At 41.3% G+C, this 20,084-nt stretch overlaps 1 protein-coding gene across 2 annotated transcripts in view; it reads right to left on the reverse strand.

The window, feature by feature from the left end:
- LOC135985291 (protein cordon-bleu-like) overlaps window positions 1-20,084 on the reverse strand; it is a 119,381-nt gene that overhangs the window by 76,539 nt on the left and 22,758 nt on the right. The window lies entirely within an intron of this gene.

The raw sequence follows: 20,084 nt of genomic DNA on the forward strand, positions 1-20,084 counted from the left end.
AGCTCTTTGAAAGCACCCTGAAGAGAACTCATTCTTCAGTAGCAGGCTGTGCTCCATAGCCAACATACAGAAAACCTACATCAGCTTGCACCTAACAAGCAGTGTACTTTACAGAGATATGAAACCATCATGAAGTTTTCTTCATTGGCAAACTGCCAGACAGATAAGTAACATATGTGCACTGTTCAACTTCTGAATAGCTGGCCTCACACCAAGCACATGTCTAAAAGGATTAATTCTGATGATTAATAACCCAGTGACCTCTTCTGACTAGATTTATGCGTAGCTTAAGTCAGATTTTAGTGTAACAGATGGAAAAAGCAGTAAAATATTTGCAGAGAAATTATTACCCAGGCTTACTGCCTGCAGTTTTTAATCTGCCTGTTTTTAGGGTTCAGGAAGGATTATGATTCTGCACATCATTTTCACCCTGCAAACAACATAAACAGAGGTCCAGAAAAGAAGAGTACAGAAAAAGCACTCTAACCCTCAAAAGCCTGCAAAGCTTAGTGGCTGACTCAGCCAGGGGCAAAACTGCATTCAGGGGAAAAAGAAAAAAATATTTTAAAACTGAACAAGATTAATATCAAACCAAATTCTTCTTTAATTAGAGACAAACCGTATTCTCACAAATGAAAAGACTAAATATACAGTTTGGATTACCAATGTAAGCTCCTAGCAGAGAAAAAAAGAGCTACATCACAAAAAAAAAAAAAAAAAAAAAGAGTTCAGAGGCAATCCAAATGCTTTTTAATCAATATTTGCATTTGACCAACAATTTCTATAACGTGTCTCAATGTGCAAAAAATCACTACATTGCCCTGAAAATGCACATTTCACTGAGAACTCAGCAGGACACTGTAAAATCAGTGGCGATGCAGATACTTCCTTTCATTTCCTGTGTGCATAACAAATGGCATTCTCTACAAATATGCAGTGAGAGGTACCGCTGTATTTACTAGTATACAGCAACTTCTCTTCCATGGGAAATTTTCTCTGAACATTCGATTTTTATCCTACATACAGCCCATGAGTCATTCAGTCATCAGTCACTAACTTGCAGCTCCTATGCTCCTCCCCATGGAGGTGATGATAAGTTCAAAGCTTTATTGTTTGTCTTAACTACCTTGGCTTTCTATATGTCTGTGAATCAAACTTTTAATTTATTTCACTGTTTATAAAAGAAAAACAAAGAAATGGCGATTCATCTTCTGCTCAGATCCCTTTATGTTTGGCTACAGTTGTTATTTGTAAGCAGGTAGTGAGAGATATGGGAGTTTTTAATAAATCCAGATCATGCCAACCTTGCTTTATAATCATGTGGAGCAACATTTAAGGACTTTGGGTCAATTTACAAATGATGTAATTCTTGCCCTACGTAACATCAACTGCATCAATGTAAGCAGCTACAGAGATTCACATCAGCTTGTTTCTTAATAGCAGCTTTTCTTTTTTGGTTTTAAAGCTTGTCCTATAATGTTGGGGACAATTCCAACACAGTGCTTCTGACAAAGTACCAAAGGCAGCGGGAAGGAAAGAAGCAGGTAAGTGTCCTGAGCCTGGCAGAACTAGTTTTTTTTAAACTAAGATTTACCTGGATTTGCAAATCCCCGATCTCACAGTGAACAGAGAGAAAATAAAGCAATGCTAAGAAAATAAGCACGAAACTGAAACCAGCTGAAACTGAATAGACTTGAAACTTCAGGAGAGAAGTGAGGAACGACTAAGTTTTAAAGCTGATGACAGAGCTGGAAGTAAATTTGGAATATGCTGTAACACACAGGTGTTTGTTCCCTAGCAATACCATAAGCTGCATCTGGGTTTCTGAAGGAATAGACAAACGAGGTCAGACACCTTAATACCAATTTATAGCTGTGAAACGGGAGTGCGATTTTTATTTGGCCACTTTTTAAGTACCCTTACATCCAATTCTGCAGTTACAGACCTTGTACAACACTGCTTGGGGCTGGGGTGGGGAGCACAGTATTAGGAAATCAGGTGTCATACCACCAAAAGCATCAGCTATACATCGACCAGTGATGTCCACTTTACCTCCATAAAATATGTAACAATGCATATTATTTTTTGGCATTACAGTCAGGGCCTTTTAGACACTACAATCCCTCCTTTTCTTTTGTGCAGAAAGGACAGTGCAGGTCTGTTTCCTTCAGAGACATCAAAGAAAGGAAAAGGGAAAACATTCCCACTACAGTTTCCCTAACCCAGCAACAGTTCAGGTGACCGCGTAAGAACTTTTCCACAGTAGTGACTACACATTCTCTTGAAACACTGTGATTGCTTTAAATGCCTGGTTTTTAACATTTTCCAAATGACAGATCTCAAACTATTTCAGTGGAAGCAGACCCCTTTTAAGGTCACATTTCCAGAGTGATTCGTGGCACAGATCTGCATTTCCTACCTAACTTTCTGAAACATCTCAGCTGCAGAAAGTAACTCAGTGAACCACGGACTGAAACCCACAGCTCGAGCTCTACCTTGAGCCTGCAGGAGCAGCTGTTTTCTGATGGGCCCCAGCAACTGCAGCCAGAAGGTGCAGAGAAGCCTGTTAATGCTGTTCAATGCGAGTCAGAAAAAGAATTCAGCTTTCTCTGTCAGAGCTACAATGGTTGTAAAGAACAGTACGAAAGCACTCCATAATAAAAGCCATTTTGTTCCTCCACTAAAATAATGCACAGAGAAAGTGTGTGACTTCAAAGCCTGTTTTAAGCATGGGTACTTACCACACTATGAACACAACATACTATTAAAAAGTTGCATAGCATTCTTCAGTGTGAGCTAAATTCAAACTAAATTTAGCTTAACAGCATTTTTTTCTCCACAAACATCTTTCAGTGTGCTCAGTAATGAGGTACTTGTTAGGCTCCCCCCCAGCTGCTATCAGTCTGCGGATGAGGTTGCAAGCGTGAACACTTCAAACCTGTGATTCACCCACGATTGCACAAATGCTTCAATCCAGCCCTTGATAAGGAGACAGAGTCAAAACGAGTCGCTGATTCTAATACACAAATATACAATGCCTTTTACCAAGGTTCGAAATAGTTCATCTCACTTTACTGTAAGCTGAAACAATGCATATAGCAATTAAATAATTAGGCAGAATACATAAATAACCTACCAGCGCTGTTCTCAGTAACAGCATCAGGCTTCTCAAAACGGAAAAGGAAAAAACGACAAGCAAACTGACCACCACAACCAGTGTTTCTGTAGTACAGCACATAGAAGAAATGCAACAGAAATGAAGAAAAGCTTCACCAGATTAAGAACTTCAAGACAAAGTAACACAAGCCCTTTGGACCTACACTTTATTAATATATAACCACCAAGCAACAGGACGCAACCTGGACTTTACAATTCCATGCTGAAAAGACATGATCTCTATCTCAAGCAGAAGCGGTCCTGGGAATTCCACCCTCGTGGCAATGCTACGCAGAGATTGTCTTTCTTCAGATAAGGTCTAACACACACACACACAACAGAAAAAAAAAGGCGGGGTGGGAGAGGGGGACGGGAATAATGAAGTGATCCTACACATTTCCACCATGTTGGAATCAGGAATCCTCTCTGCCCTGTAAGGCAAAGGCAACTTAACAGGTACAAGGGCAGACTTCATCCCACAGATGTCAGCAGGAGTTTGACAAGAACTCCATACTACACTCACTTGTAGAATCCAGTCCTTTCTATGCCAATTCTCTCTCTAATCATGCATTTCAAAATAAAAAAAAGAGCAACCAAACAAAACAAACACCCCCCCAAAAAAAACCAAACGACAAACAAAAAACGAAAACAAAACCAACCAACCCTCAACATAGCAGAAATATGGGCAACATTCATTTCTGATATAGTGAATAACTAGCACTGGACCTACAAAACAGTCAAGTCAGTTCGCAATCTTGTCAATGCACAAGGCTGGAACAGCTGCAGAGGGTTCCTCCGTGACATTCGTGTACAGCCCATCTCATAATTAGGAGGAACAAATCAACCTGAGAGTGCTCAGTGATGAGCACACGACACAGTGTCACTTGGGTGGAAAACAAGAAACAGTGAAGTAAACTTTCTCTGCTTTCAGGTGATTGCACTCCTGCAGTCTTTTGAGGGGAAATCTATGCACATTGCTGTTTGAGGAAAAAAGAAAAAGGAGTGCCTACACTCACTCTCTCTCTGGCAACTTACACAGCAAAGCTAGAAACTCAGCCCTGAGGCACAGCTCAGAGTCCAAACCATCAAGACACAGACAGCATGGTAGAAGTCACTCCTGCATAGCGATCTAGTCTGTGAAGCAGATATCCTTCAGAGAACACTGATTTTTTCGCTCTTCGTTGTTTATAGCAAAGCAAGAAATCTCAGATCACAGGCTGGGAAAAAGACACCCACTACATCAGAATTAACAGTATGCCAAGGTCCCTCTTTGTAAGTAAAATCCTTTCAGTTTCTAGATACGGCAGTTCAGAAAAATTACAACGCAACACAAATGGAAAGGAAATACAAACATATTGGCACCAACATAAAGCCACCTCAAGAATTTTGAAAATGAAAAACAAAAGTTAAACAAATCACACAAGGCTGGAGAACAGAAACCAGGAGAGTGTGACTGTGTCCACAACTGCTGAAGAGGCAGGAGTTCCTCCAGACAACCCTACATCATAAACTAGATCTCCATTCCACCTTGCCATCTGTAACACTTGCATTAACCAATTACACTGAGCTTTTGGGTTGCTCTTTATTTGGGGGCGGGGGGAGAGGTGGAGGCAGGGGAAAGAATTAAAAAAAATTCCAAGAACATTCTCAAGTTTACTTAGTCTATCACAGGCAAAATACACTGATTCATTACAAGTATGTGCAATACAGGTAACTTACGCCTTTAAATGTCTCTAAGAGTAAGTAAATTACAGATCTAAAATACTACTATTGTAACTTTTTTTCCAGTATAATTTTACAACATTTTGTAACGTTCATAATGTACAAAAATTTTACACTTTCTAAACACCTGAAATCTTCAGCAGACACTAAGATCTAATGAACTGGATTACTCTCGTATTGTTATGGTTCAGGAAACAATTAGGGTTCCTTAAGTGACTTTATTTTTTTAAATAAGATTTTCTTTTTTTTTTAAACAGACTTTACTCTAAATTTCCTGGGTGTTATAGTACATAATTATTTTACACTTTTTCCAAACTTTTGTTTGAATATCATGTTACTTTTAACAGATCATTCAGTTTCTAAGGCAAGATCAGACTGACAGACATGATGAAAATGATTCCCTTGCAGGCATGATAAAGTCGCCCAAAATAGACAAGAAAAAATCATTTGTTTTTGGCAAAGAAATTAAAGTTATTTAATTATATTTTTGATCCTCCATTTGACTCTACTGATGAGTAACCCTACAGCTTTATGTATTTTAAAAATAAAGTTTAAATGCCAGGGAAAAAAAAAGACAAGAAGCAAACTGAAAGAGAGCATTTGTAGAAGAGGAAGCAGAGATGGAAGTGCATGACCGTGCTTGCCCAAGGGTGAAATTAAAGAAAAATAAACAAAAGTCAAGGTGAGATGATATAGTCTAATGGAAGTAGTTCCTAATGATAGATCTCTAATTTCAAACCTTTCACAAACTTAACCAATCGATCATTTAGAAGTGCTATGCTGCAGTTTCCCGGTCTCAAATGTACGAGTGAATAAACTCATTGTTATAAAAACTGCAACCAGGGACATATCCCCAGAGCTGACCCATTTCAGGACAGGCTGAGATGTCCCAACACGTGGCAGAGACCTGGCTGCTCTGCTGGTTGTGAAGCATCGCACAGCTGCCAAACAAGAGAAAAACAGCTGTACCTGGCCAGGACTCAGAGTCCTGCACTGACGCTATGCAGCTGAACTACTGAGAGCTCATCCTCTGGTGGAAATGCCAAATGATTTGTTAGCCTATGGCTGGTATCGCCAAATACAGGGGTTTTTATATATCACCCAGACTTTTGTTTGAGAGTGTGTTATCTTCCAATAAAAGCCTAATACTCATTCCAGTCACTGAAGCATTCCCTCAAGATCCAGTTCATAGAATCATAGAATCATGTTGGTTGGAAGAGACCCTCAGGATCATCGAGTCCAACCATAACCTAACCTAACTCTAGCACTAAACCACGCCCCTAAGAACCTCATCTAAACGCCTTTTAAACACCTCCAGAGATGGTGACTCCACCGCTTCCCTGGGCAGCCTGTTCCAATGCCTGACAACCCTTTCCATGAAGAATTTTTTCCTAATATCCAATCTAAATGTCCCCTGCTGCAACCTGAGGAAAAAGCAGTTCGCATATCAGTTTCGTGACAGTCATTTTTCAGGGCCAGAAGCCATAAGCTCGCCGATCCAATCTCCCGTAGTGCAGGGTCTGTGCAATTCACCCCATTGCTACTTTAGAGAGCCCTCACTTGAGAGTGCAAGCGAGGATGGAGCTGTACATGGGATGGGTTTCAACTGATCGAGGAACAACACTGCAGCCTACAAATGCTTTGCATCTGCTAACCATAGTCACACTAGGGAGCCTAACAGATCTACCTGTATCAGTTCCCAAAACAAAATAAAATACAAACCTTAGAGGAAATCTTTTAAAAAGCAGCCAAATCCCAGGATTTGGGTAGACACCTGCTACAGTTAATGAAAACACAGCCTGAGTAAGCACTGCAAGGTCTGGCCTAATAGCTGTATCACAGGACTTTTGAGATACCACCCACACATTCGGTGTGTGGCAAAGACCACACTACCAGCCGGTGCCATCATGTGCAGCTCCATCAAGCTGCGCATCAGTAAAGAGGAATGAAACAGGAGAGCAGCTAACATTATGTAATTATTTGCCTCATCTGCTGAAACAGGTGATAAACAGAAGTTTATCGTGCTTAGAGGCAAGAAAGCACAGATGAGTTGCTCTATATTGGAACGTTAATTTCCTGCAATCTAAACTGCAGTACTATCGCTTCTCTGAGTCAGAGATACATCAATAGTTTTAACTCTTTAGTTTGGGAGATATGATCAAAACAAAACCCCACTAACAATTCATACCGGAGGCTGGGTAATAAGCCTCCCCTTCAAAAATATTTGGTCTAGAAAAGCAAAAGTAGAAAATCAGTACACTAGGCAGGGATGGTGAAAGCTTGCTCTTGTCACAATGACATCTGCCAGAGGAGAAGACTCAGATGAACCAAAACGCAGATAAAAGCAATAGACATTTAGGTTTTAGGATGTAAATATGTTTAGCCACCAGCATCTGAGCTAGAACTACCTGCCAGTTTCACACTGACCAAAATCAAAAGATTGCCATGCAATGGCTCTTACAGTAACTTGCAAAGGAACCAGCAATGCATTAGTGCAAAGCCTTCAGTGACCAGCCATCCAGTCCTATTCCCACTAGTATTTTTGACTTCTTCCTCCGTTATCTACACACTGACATTGCTTTTTCTCCATTTATCAAGTACTGAGCTATCAGTCTCATTCCATTCTGAGCAAAAATAATGATGATTATGATAATAATAATTATAATAATACTTTAAGGTAAACATCACATTGCTCATGTTCATCTGAAATGTTACCCAGTTTGACACCCCTACTCTAGAGGCTTGAAGACTCTGTAGATTAGGGCCCTACTGCAGTAAAGTGCTTTCTTTATTGTCTGTTTACAAGGGACACAAAGAGGGAATCATTCTGAAATAATCAGAGAAAAACAAAATACATAACTAGCGAAATTCTGATGCCATTTACTGTGCTAATTCCTGGTTTTATAATACACTTACAAGCTAGTGGGCACTTCAGTGGAAAAACGCTGACATTACTATAAATTAATACCACCAATACCCGTTTCAACTACGAACAGCCTTAAATCAGTGTCCATCTGATGTGCAGATGGGGCAGAATTATGTTTAGAATGATTACTTACTTAAATAAATACACCTATCACAAACATTAACACATGTAACTGTGAGCTGACAGATCATCATTTCTTATTTAACGAGAATGCTCTAGGAGTATGCTACCGAAGTTCATTTCACCTATTGACCTTATACAACAGATCCCACAAAAACAGGCAGGCAGTGGCACTTGAGGGAGAATTTCCAGAATTAAACCTAGGTTATTCCATCTACCTCCACGATGCAGGTTTTAAATGTTTAAAGGTGGCAAGATCACAACTATTTCAGAAAACCTACACGCTCTAACGTACCAAGGAGGAGGGCACAGACAGAAAGTTAAAGGGTGTGGACCAGAGTAAAGAGGCATCTTGGCTCAGTACCAGAGCACCCCTTAGATCCCACAGGGCTTCCCAAAATATTAGAAATTATGTTTCTAGGTGGAATTTAAATTAATCACTAGCAACTAACTCTATGTCTTTCCAGGCTGCATGCCAGAAGGTCTCAGGCAGGAGACACACAGAGCAGGGCAGACAGGCCTACTGAAGCCATTTATTTTCCAGCAGCACTGAGCTCTCCTAGAAGGGGGAAGGCCTCTGTGCTTCCTCTTCCTTGGAGAAGCGCTCGTGATCTTGTCATGGCTGACCTCACACCAAATTTCTTGGGGTGGGGAGGGGAAGGCTGCATCCAAGTCCAATGCCCACTGTTCCTATGTATTCATAAGTCCGGATCTGCTGACACACTGGAGGATAAACAAGGAGACACAATTTACTTACTTTGGATTGCCAGATCTACAAAGACGCGAATCTACCCTCTTTTTTCATCTACAGCTGTTCTGTAAATTCTGAATCTGTAGAAAACTATGTGTCACAGAGGAAGCCAGCACCAGAGCTACAGGGCTAACAAGCTTCTCTTTAGAGGTAGGAAAAAAATCCCCTAAATGATCTAATAATGTATTTTGTGAGATACAGTCTACATTCACTTCCAGAGAAATAGCAGAGATGCCAGGACATTCCTTACTCTCTTAATCATCTCCTTAATTATCATTAATAATTTGGTTTTAATTCATACTCCATCACACAGTAAGAAATCACATACATCAGCATATTAAAAAGGTTAATGAAGCAAATATGTGGTGTCAATGAGATAAAGAAATACTCAACTTCAACACAAGTTTAAACTGTTGTCAGACCCCCATATTTATGGGATGCCACTGGTGCTTTATCAGGAAATCCCACTGATTCAGCTGATTTTCTATGTATCTTCCTGATGCTGATTTGCTTAATAAAATTTCTTAGGAGAACCACATGTATTTTGCTTTCACTTCTAAGATATACTCTTCTTTCTAAAGGACACAGGAATCAAGTACTTGGTAGTTTAAATTTAAATTTGAGTATTTTGATTTATTAAAAACAAACCATAAACTTAATTGTAAAGTACTAAATCCTACTCCAACTCTACACTGGAGTTAAGAGACCTACATTAACATAAAACCAGAAAGTCTGATGAAAATGAAAGCTACACATTAACACAGATAAATACACTTGAAACACCAAACAGCTGATTAGCAGGACTCTGAAGTTTGATCTTGATTTATCAAGTAAGAACAGAAATGTTTTAAAGATTTTTGAATGAGAGCAAAAAACATTTGTTTAGTTAGTTTCCATTTAAAATTCTGTTTAATGTATCCTGTAGGCACATGTGGTACTCATTTTAAATCTTGCCAAACAAAAAAGAATGTAGTACCAACTGAGCATTTAACAGCCCCCTGCAATGCAAAGTATAGCACACTGTGAAGAAAATCTTGATAAATCAGGCATGTCAACACACCCAGACAGTATCAAATGGGAGAGGAAGCAGCCAAATACCCTCCCTCTTTATCACACACATTCAAATCAGGAATGATTATTCCGGGCGTTTTACTGATGTGTGGCACTGGCACAGGGCAAGAGCCTGGGCCACTTTGGACTTTACAGAGTACAACAAAGACCTTGCATCATCCCTACCAGCAGACTGGAAGCCATGGGAATGGTGCTACGTGTTATAAATGAGAAAACATTACCAAGAGAGAGAAGGTATCTACTACCTGGGAGGTTTAAATGCTACTCAGAGATAACCCAGTGCAAACATGCTTGAGGCTGCTCTCTAAGTATTGATGGGGCATCACAGCAGTGGCAGAAAGATTGTGTAAACACGCCTGAGCTGGCTGCAAACTCAGCCGAGCCTCCAAAACCCACACAAGAAACAGAGTATATGAGACTACCTTGTAACATGAACTGCCGTACTTACACTAGAAATGGTAAAAGGCTCGCATACCTCAAATGCAAGCACCAAAAAACATTATAATTTAGAGTGAGTCTTTTAACCAAAAGGTTTCCATCTCCTCGACAAAAAAAAAAAAAGAAAAAGAAAGGGAAAAAAGAGGAAAAAAACTCAGCAGTATTAATGCCATCTGATTTCCTTCAGCTTCCTTGTCGGGACTGATTTTGATATCAAAAAAGGTTAGAAGTCTCACTGAAGCTTTTCTCAGTTCTGGAGCACTTAATGACTGTCTTCAACTCTGGATCTTATCCTGCAGCTATTATCCGAATGGGGTGGTTACAAGGCCTCTCTACCAGCCACCAACTTCCCAGAGACTTATAAAAAGTTATTATATCATGCTTATCTTTCCTTCTGTCAATTAAACTGAAATCAAACCAATGGCTGAAAGAAAAAAAAAAAATCAAGAAAATACAGGCAAAGAACATCATCAAATACACTTCATCTTATAAGAAAATCATGTTAAACTCTGGCATTACATGGCTTCACAACCTGTTGGCAGACTTTGCTGAAACAAGAGTTTCCCATCTGAAAGCTGCCACCTGGGAACACTGAATGAAAACAGAAGAGTTCGGAAGGGTTTAGCAATAAAAATCAAAACAAAGAAATCCTGGACTCAGTGACATCAATAGGAGATTTGCCACTGACCTTGCAGAATGCCAAGTTTTCAGCCTGGCAGAACCTCATCAGAGCTCACTTTCATCTCTGTGTTGACAGCCCCACTTGCTTGCTTCCCCAGCTTGAACACAACTTTCAAGCACCAGGACAAAGCTGATCACCAGCAGCACGGCACCTAGAGAAGCACTGGGATGCTGAGAGCGACTGCGTGGTACTACCCTAGATATCCAAACAGCTGTCTTTTATACCTGCAAAGGCACAGCTCTCTCATGTTCTTACTGTATCTCATTGAAAACTGAAACTATCAAATATAACTAATATATTTAAAAAAAAGAAAAAACAAAAATACCGAGATTAAAAAAAAATTCAAAAGCAAGCAAGCCTATCTTCATGTATTACCACCCTGTATCACTTCCGATTCTAAAATCGGTCAGAGAGGTCAAGGAAATCTGAGGACACAAGATAAAGTTGGAACTGCCACACCACAACATCTTTGGTCACCTCCTCTGAAATAGGAAAGTCGGTGGCATAGTGATAATTGGTGAAATTACCAGCATACAGAGAGCAGGCCCTGAGCCAGGGCCTAACAGCTGCTCACTTGACATGTGCTGGCACCATTTTTCCCAAAGAGAGACGAGGACACTCCACCGATAGCAGATCTAGCATCCTCTCCGATGTTTATCAGACTTTCCTGGCCAGGAAAATCCTGGATGCAGATAACAGAGCAAGGTTCCTTCACACTCTCCTACTAAGCCCAACACAAACTGCACCCAAGCAAAGCAGCAACACAGGAGAAACACAGGAGTGAAATCTACCAAAACAAAAGTGAAAGGGTCTCACTTCCCCAGCTGAGTCATGGGTTTTCCACACTGAATACAGAAGCATAGATAGCAAAAAGGGAGCTGATAGATTTAAACACAGCATTTCAAGTTGCTGAAAGTCAACAAAAAATACAGAGCTGATAGATCCTCCAGAAAAAATGCTGCCTTTTATTTTGGAACTAAACAAAAAAAAAAAAAAAAAGCTTATTTTTCCCCACTTCCTGAAGCAAAAGTAATAACCTCCAGTGTATGATCTCGTTTATAATGTTTGATTGTCACGTTTGAAATATAGGCCAAAGCAAAGGCATATATAAAAGGTTTTTCTCCTCTCGCACCCCCTTTTATAGTACAAATTGCAGCAAAAACAATTACTGGTTTATATAAATAAAACATTTTTTTCCCTAAAAAATTCTACCTTCAAAAGGTAGACTACTCAAGAGGTCGGGTTAGTTAAAATCCACGTCATTACAAGGGCTCTATTTCAAGATTCTGGCAGTCCTCTTCATCTTACTACAGGAGACCATGTAAAAGTCTTACATACAGTGGGCTACCACAGGCCCATTACATATCCCAAAACAGTACTGCTGTGCGGCTCATACATTGACAGAACTAAACAAAAGCATCGGTAACTTTCTTTACTCAAACCTAAATTTGGGTTTTTTTTGTTTCTTACCAGCAACAAACCCCAAAATCTCCTCTGCAGGCTACCCAGTTAACTCAGGTGTGCCAGAGTACATGTGCCTAATCCCACTCACATCTGCCTACAATGAATCGTTACCACCCAGTCCTCGAGCAGGAAGGTAAGCAGCCACCAGCCTTAGCTATGTGGACCATTCATCCGTCTGCGCTGCTGAATGAATGCTGAACCCAATGCAAAAGTAGAGCGTAACCAAAACCAGAGCAGGCAGAGGAATCGGGAGGAATTTTGACTAACACAGGCACTAGGACTACCAGGCTTCTTCCCACAGGCCACCACCCACCACTGAACCTTGTGTTTGAAGTCTAATTGTAATCTCAAAGAAATGACCGTGATGTCATCTGAGTTACTCCTGCAAGCTCACCCAGCCCCTGCCCTGCAGGATAAATGCTGCTGAATTGAGTATGGGCTGTTCACACCAGTGCAGGAAGGGTGTAATGTTTTCTTGCATCCCACACTCGTGGCTGCTGCATACTGTAACTGATAAGAGCACAGGCGTCTTCTCACCTTCACAGGACACAGACCACGTAAATGCTGCTTTCCCCTTACCCAAACAATACCATGCATATGTATTTGATGTAGACAGAATGCTACCAGGCTACATGCCATTGTTTCTGCCAGGGGTGATAGATGAGAAGTAGGACTAACTACTACATAAATTGCATTCCTTATTTATATTCAGCTACTTCTGTGCAGCATCACTATATTTTCTATGCAACTTCTGATACAATACTCCTCTACAGTTCTTTCAATAAAGAATTATTAGAGACATCTACTGACACAGGCACGGGCAAAGCAGGCTGATCACTCCTTGTTGCTCTATGTGAGGACGTCACCGAGTGCAAGGCACCGAGTGCAAGGCAAAGCAAGGATGTTTCCAACCCAGACTGCAGCCACCCCAGGCCTTCCAGCAGGCTAAATTCCATTCCACAGCACCAGGGAATAGGATCAGCCAGCGAGGGAGGGATGTGCTTAGGAAACTGCATGAGAGGTCCCTAACCATCAGTGTGTCATCACCGCCCACATTCAGAGCTATGGAAAGAGACACTGGAGGCATTTATGCACCGTGGAGTCATTTGTTGACTACACTGTCAATGTCAAATCCTCACAGGAGCATGAGCTGGTTTTGACAGAGCAGTTGGTCTGCTAGGTCCATAAGCACGATAAAAGAATACACCAAAGCTTTTACCTGGCCTGCGAGTGTCAAAAGCTGTGTTCCTGCTACCAAACATCATGTATTCTCGGTCTTTTTAATGAGGCAGCAAATGAAAGCCTGGAAGCAGATGCCTCCTAACATAAACCTGACAGAAGCAGCAACACAGAACATCCACCCCAAGTGAATCAAACACCTATCACACACACACATACAGAGATTAGCCAAAATACTATTTGCAAGCAGTTCCATTTGCCTGACAATATCCAAAGACTTATTAATGCATCAACTTTATTCCAATTGTCCTGACCACGCTGCTGTTAAAAGCAAGCTATGCTTTATCACAGATTAGGATTAGGTCCAAAGAGATGGAGTAGGAAGAGTGAGAATTTCATTTCACCACTGCTGCTTCTCTCAAAGTAAATAATAAATTAAAAGTTGAATCTTTCACTGAATATCTGGCATGTTGATAGTCTTGGCAAATGACAACTAAATTAAACATATACAAATGGTGTCACGTAACAAGTCTAACCACTTATTTTTAAACTTGGAAGAGCCTGAACAATTGAAAATATCTGGGTTTGGCTTACAAAGTAATTCTGCACACCCTTTTCAAGCACTCAGTCTGCATAGTTGGTAGCAGTAGATGGCACTGAAGAGAGAAGAAATCTAAAACAGAAAGACAAAAAAGGAAATACTCCCTATACTCATATTATTAATGAGAAAATAGTATGTAGTATAACATTGGTTTTAATTTCTGCTGCAGAAAAGGATGGGACAGGCTAAGGATGGGAAAAAAAACCTCGGTGTATGATATTAATATTAAAGAAACACTTTGTAAAAAAAAATAGCCTAACCTTAACCTCACTTAGCAGTCTTTCCCTTAAATCAGCAAACTTACACCCAAGAGAAATTGATGTCTAGTAGAAAAGCAATGTGCACTTGCATTTTAATTATGCATATACACACAAAAAGGGAATTTCTGTCAATCCTCTTCACTGTTGAAAGAAGAAACAACTAACGTTAACAGGAATCTTAATTCTGGCTTCATTCGGCATTATTTAACAAGCAACTTCTACAGCTAATTAATTCAACTGCTTTGCAGTTTTTACTTCAGCCAGTCTGAAGAAAAGCCACAGACATACGAAGCCCAAACACGGCTACGTATTTCCAAGTATTTTCCTAAATGTTTTCTTGAAAAAAAACTGACAAAGCGGAAGGGCATTTAAAAGACACGTGTACAGGCCTGTACATCTAACTAGAAAGGCGAATCTTCCTGCCAGTGCCCGACCGACAGTAACCAGCTGGGTTGATGCCGGTCCCTCAGGTGAGGCGAGGGCAGTGCAGGGGCCATTTCTTCCCGCCGCCCCTTCCTCCTCACTCTAGCCTTCCTCCTCACCCACCTCCTCCATGGGCTGCAGTCCCTTCAGGACGCTACCAGCTCAGTCACGGTGCCTCTTGCAGCACTGGCCTCACTGCTCCCTCATCTCGGCTTTTTCTGCCCTTTCTCACCCAGGCTTTCCCTGAGGCGCCCGCCCGTAGCTGAGGGGCTCAGCCTGTGGTGGGGCCCAGCCTGTGGTGGGGCCATTGGAGCCGGCTGGAGTTGGCTGTGTCCGGCACGGGGCAGCTCCAGCCCCTCCTCGCAGGGGCTGCCCCGGCAGCCCCCACCCCAACACCTTGCCAGTTACCCACAGTACAGTTAATAATTAGCACCACTGGCTAAAACAAAGCGGCACAAAGTTTCACTTTCCATTTGGCTTCTCCAGTCGCAGAAAGGTGCCCAGGAATCTGCAGCTGAGGCACAAGTATAGGCTGCGGGACAGGGAGGTCCCATCCATTTCTCTGCGGCAGGCAGATCCCTCCAGCTCTCCCAGCTCATCCAGTTTCTCCTTCTCTGGCAACACACGTATTACAGCAAAGTGCTCAGACACTGTGAAAGTGGAGAGCTAATAGAGATGAAAAAAGTCCAACAGCACCCTGGCGTGCATCTACAATAGTGTGGCCAGCAAAACTAGGGAACAGATCATCCCAGTGTATTCGGCACTGGTGAGGCTGCACCCCAAATCCTGTGTTCAGTTTTGGGCCCCTCACTACAGGAAAGACATTGAGGTGCTGGAGAGAGTTCAGAGAAGGGCAACAATGCTGGTGAGGGGTCTGGAGGACAAGTCTGATGAGGAGCGGCTGAGGGAACTGGGGCTGTTCAGCCTGGAGAAAAGGAGGCTGAGGGGAGACCTGATCGCTGTCTACAACTACCTGAAAGGAGGTTGTAGCATGGAGGGTGTTGGTCTCTTCTCCAAAGTAACAAGTGATAGGACAAGAAGAAATGGTCTCAAGTTGCACCAGGGAAGGTTCAGGTTAGATATTCCTCATGGCAAGGGGTGCCGAGCACTAGAACAGGCTGCCCGGGGAAGTGGTTGAGTCACCATCCCTGGAGGTGTTTAAAAGATGCATAGATGAGGTTCTTAGGGACACAGTTTAGTGCTGGAGTTAAGTTATAGCTGGACTTGATGATCTTGAGGGTCTCTTCCAACCAAAATGATTCTATGAAGAGAGAAATGAGGTTTGCTGATGCCCAGTGATCAACTAACAGGCCAACTTACAGCACCTGGGCTGCCAGAGACCCACAAGAGATTTAAGTGCCAGGCTGAGTGCAAGGAGCCTTCTGTGAGACATTTCAGTCTCTGGCTACAGAAGAACAAAAACCAACAGTGGCAGCTGAAGCCAACACAAGCAGATCCCACTAAAACCCAGGTTCACACTGAGCCCAAGAAGGCTACACAGTAAAAACAAGGCAAAACTCTCGAGGCCAATTCATCTCTCTCCCTGAGCCACCCAGTTCACCTTCACTCCACGCTGAATGTGGTATGTGCTTTATGAAACTACAGAAGAAAACTATGAAGGCCAACAAGAAGCTTCACCTGCGGCACAGGGATGGCAGAATTCCTTGTTCTAGGCTGCCACCAGGGGATCACACACTGCCTCAGGATTTTGGCAAGAGGACTTCAGTCTTACCTGTGTCCTGCAACTTTGCCTGGCGGTACACCTACACAGGCACTATCAACACAGAACCTTCAGTTATTTCAAGAAAAATGAAGTTACATTTAACTTTTGCCCTCATTTTCCTCCCACTCATTCAAATCTAGCTAGTGCTACAGAAATGTGTTACTCATAAGTGATCAGTTATGAATACTTTTAGACAAACTTTTATCAAATTTCCAAAGTCTACCATTCAAACAAGCTAGACTCCATCTTTAATTAAAAGGAACTTACAAAACTTTATTGAATACAGAGGTAAAATAAACCACCCAAGCATCCAGTAAAATCAAACACATAAAGCAGCGTATAAACAGCAGTTTCTTAAAGCCAACTCAGGGAATGCTCCTTCAATGCCAAACGCTGAAGAAAGGCAACTGCAGCTTCCTCGCACAGTAACACAGCACAGGGATGCAGCAACACGTCTGGATGGTGGCACACAGGCTCTGCATACTGTCCAAACTACAAAACCCCATCCCTGCACTTTTACTTCAGGTTTTCAACCACCTTGTTACTGAACACATGCCAGTAAACCAAGGATCGCGAGCGTTAGAATACTAATTTCTCACACAGTTTAAGTTGGCAGCAACGGCCTTAAAAACAGAGCCAAATTCTGATATTCATACTAAACTCAGGATCTTCAAAAACGTGACACCGTTTAAAAAAAGCAACTCCCGACATAAAGGTACCTGTCACTGTTAGTAAGGCACCTGTACTCCTGCAGACACCCTTCCGCTCACACCCTTTTTCTCAGTCAAAAGAGAACTACAGCGGCTCCAGCACAGCTTTCTAAATTCAAGAGAGTTTCCCGATCATTTGCTGTGGCCACCTAATGGTAAAAATCCTCATCAAAGAGTATGCGTCTATTTAAATGCCTCGCATGTATAGCATTGCTTCAATTTTCAGAGCTTTAAAGCCTGTTATGTTTTTCTTGGGAGGGGAGAAAAGGCAGGGGGAGGGCGAGGAAGGTATTTATTCATATTGATACTGAATACATGTCTCTCAATGCTGGTGAGTATTTTTAAGGACTGGACAATTCGGCCAGGTGTCTGACCACAGCTTGAAGCGCGCACGGGCACAGGTGCCACCCGGGGGAGCTCTGTCACCCCAGCCCAGGCCCGGGAGCAGCGGGGCCTCCCCCGGCCTGAATTTAAACTCCAGCTCTGCCAGCCTGGCAGCAGCTGCTCGTACCCTGTGCTATTCCAGTGTTTCAGAGGGGACGCTAAAAGTCCCGTTCTTCTAAACGCTATTTTTAGCTACCGCGCTCTTATTGTTCGCGATGAAAAACAAATGCGAGAGCCAAAAGAGAAATCCCCTTTCCTTTGGCAAAACTATGCTAATCACACCATCATTAGGGAACGAATTTACTTGAATCACAAAAGGCAAACAGGCATCTCAGCTAACTATATTGGCCCGAGGCGGGGGAGGAACAACAGTCTGGCTGATTTTGTAACAACCCTTACAGAAATAAAATTGATAAATGGTTAATTCCCTTGGTGTGTGCATTAGCACAGTCCATTACATTAATAAAACAACCCTAACTTAACCAATGAAACAATCTGCTCCTGGGATCTCTTTAGCACACACACACTTCCTATTACTAAGCAAAATGTCTCTGTGTCAAATTAACAGTGAGACTGAGAGTTTTCCTTTTTTCATATTCAAAGAAAAAGAATCATACAGAATTTATTAAAGGAAACAATGCACAAGGCATGAAGATTTTAAGCTGTTTCCAGTTGCCGTTACACCAGCAGAACTAAAAATGTATATGATTAAAAAAATGTAAGTGAATATGTATGAAACACATCTATGATATTTTATTATTACTTAGAGAATGGGAAACCAGTGGTTGATTTTTAATGACCATTTCCTGATTGTACAGCAAGCCCAAGATACAGTAACAGCGTTACCCTTCTAAAATCTAGTGGGACAAAACAGTAGTACATGAATCGTGTTTGGGATACAACACATCAGGAGAAAAAGAAAGAATATGAAAGCTGTATTTATACAAACTGGAAAAAGAAGAAAAAATAACCTGCAGGAACAAAGACAATAAAAATTAAAGGAAGACACAGACAGAAATAGAAGGAAGATACAGACATTTGGCCTGCCAGATCAATCCTCTCATCAACTGCTGCTAAGAACAGTAGAGTACTACCAAGCTGAAAAACTGATAAAAGGATGAAAAAGCCAAAATCCAGCTAGGAAACAAGGAAGATGAAATATGTCCCTTCTGAAAATGTTCATTATTTTATATTATACGTTACTACTGAACCACTCACTCCCATCACACACTACTTCTATTAATTACCTGTGTCCCAATAAGGAGTCACATTTCACATTTTCAGCAAAATCTGTAGCCATTAATAACAGGTAGGCAAGCTATGCATTTTTGTAAGATGGAAATTGAGAAAAAGAGTGGGGAGTAAGGCACCGCCTCACTCCAAAAATCAACAGCAGGGCTGCCAGAATAATTCGATGCATGAACGACTAGATTTCGCTGCTTTGCGCACACAAGGGGATTAAGAGTTGGGGTTTTTCTAAACCTAACCTCCTACAAATGTTTTCATTAGCTAATACTAAGAAATCTGTCGTTCTGCAACTTGGCCCTCAGTTTAAAACACGCACTTTTATGTTTTAAATTATTAAAATTTTAAGAATGGAAGTGACACTCTATACGGACTTAACCAAAGGCCATTTAAAGTGCCATGCTTTCCAGCTGAAAAGAGTCTGCAGAGAAACCTAGTACTGCCAGATATCCAGTGTATCTGTTCTTTTTTTTTCAGTAATCTGCTGAAAGCTAATCTTCAGTATCACAAGTAAGGCATTGTGTGCAAAAAAAAAGACCACTGTCTCTACTCCTGTTGCATATACAATAACTATTCTACAGTACCCCATTTTGGAGCCAGAAAGAAAAGCGGAAGCAGGGTTGTTAGTTTTTTTTTTACAGTCAATATAATGGGATTGTGCATCATGGGACACATCCATTTCACCTTGTTGAGGATAAGAAATTGATGACTTTTAAAAAAAGTTTCTTTAAGCGTATTCGACTTCTTGACTGTTTATTAGTGTTTTTGTGGAAAGTGCTCACCAAAAGAAAAATGCTTAATATTGCATCAGTCATACTTATTCTACAGTTAGATCCAGATCCTGAATCAGTGGTTGTCCATTTTTCCTCACATCAATTTACTCATCTCTGGTTTAATTCTTGACTTGATATCATTAACACATTTTCTATTCTGTTCCAGACAGTAGGACATCCTGGCAGTGCCAGTGGTTGAAATGAAGTAAACCAGCATCATAATTCATGATTTCTCTTGATCTCTGCCAACTACTATCAGAGAAAACTAGCAGAATACTCAACTTTAAACATGAGCTTCGAAGGAGAGTAAAAAACCCATGCAGATTAATACTTTCTGCACTTAGGGACACCCTAGAACAAACTGCTCTTTCCCAGTCTACTGTTAGAACTGACATGTAACAAAACTTTTAAGAACTGCACTAGCAGACAAGCTGAAAGATGGACATACAGAAGGAA

This window comes from Caloenas nicobarica, chromosome 2 (genome assembly GCF_036013445.1).
Source record: "Caloenas nicobarica isolate bCalNic1 chromosome 2, bCalNic1.hap1, whole genome shotgun sequence".
NCBI classification, from domain to species: Eukaryota; Metazoa; Chordata; class Aves; order Columbiformes; family Columbidae; genus Caloenas; species Caloenas nicobarica.